Source organism: Trichechus manatus, unplaced genomic scaffold (assembly GCF_000243295.1).
Source record: "Trichechus manatus latirostris isolate Lorelei unplaced genomic scaffold, TriManLat1.0 scaffold00240, whole genome shotgun sequence".
Taxonomy (NCBI): Eukaryota; Metazoa; Chordata; class Mammalia; order Sirenia; family Trichechidae; genus Trichechus; species Trichechus manatus.
Genome location: NW_004444176.1, coordinates 2,299,841 through 2,300,941, shown reverse-complemented (window position 1 = coordinate 2,300,941; position 1,101 = coordinate 2,299,841).

Here is a 1,101-nt window from a genome sequence, read left to right as displayed (position 1 = left end):
GGTACTCCTGAAATCAGAATGAAGACAAGAGAATGCATTGCTGACGCAAGTAAAATGATATCATTAGCACTTTCACATGTGCCAATCTTTTCTTCCATTGAACACTGGTAAAGAGGAAATGCTTCACTGTCCTTCTGGTAGAAAGAACCCAGCTTTTCACCTTAAATTAGTCAAGATGTAGCTGCTCAGTGTTTTATATTCCCAGTTAATTCAGGGAGTCTCAATAGAATTAAAAGATATTTTTTAAAAGGTGAGTGGCAGCTTTTAAAAACTGCCGTAGAAATGTTGTGATTATTATATATAAGGTACATATCACTGATAAAAATAAAAGTAATTTTAAAAATCTCTGATAATTCATTATATGACTGATGCGTACAATAATAAAAGTATAAATGGCATCTTCCCAGAAGAAATTTGAAATAACCCTTCTGTGCTGGATTGTTATCTAGATAGGTTTGTATAATTTCATCTTTTACCCTTAAGAAAGGATATTTGTCCTGTTCATAATAATTTCTCAAATTTTTACAAATGTATATAATACAACGTCACCAAACCAGACTAAAATATATCACCATTCGCAATTTTGGTGATATTTGATGGGACAAAATTCTGTGTTCCCAGTAAAGTTATGGAATCCGTCCTCTCATGGAAAGCTTCATACAAAGTATTCCAAAGGGAAGTGAATACAGTTCACTATCGGTTCAAATTATTGTCTAAGTTTTAGGGTATTTTGTCTCTTAGGAAACAGCATAGTAGTGTGGTTAAGAGTTTTGGCTTTGGAGATTTGGTTCTGATATTACTCATAAAGTGAGTACAATAAGATTCCCTGAACTATAAGGTTACTAGAAGAGCTATAAGAAGAAATTTATGCAAATTCTCAGCTCACAGTCCAATATATAGTAATTGGTCAATAAATGCTGGCCATCATTATCATCAGTTACTTATAGATGCCCATGACAGACAGTTCCATCTGTGGATAGAAATGCCAGTGGTCCCAGGGTTTTCTAGGTTAACTTGGGGAAATTCCTGAGACATCATCAGTCCTGTAGACAGTTTTATATCATTGCCCCTAAGCAGGTATAGATTCAGACCCAGTGTCGA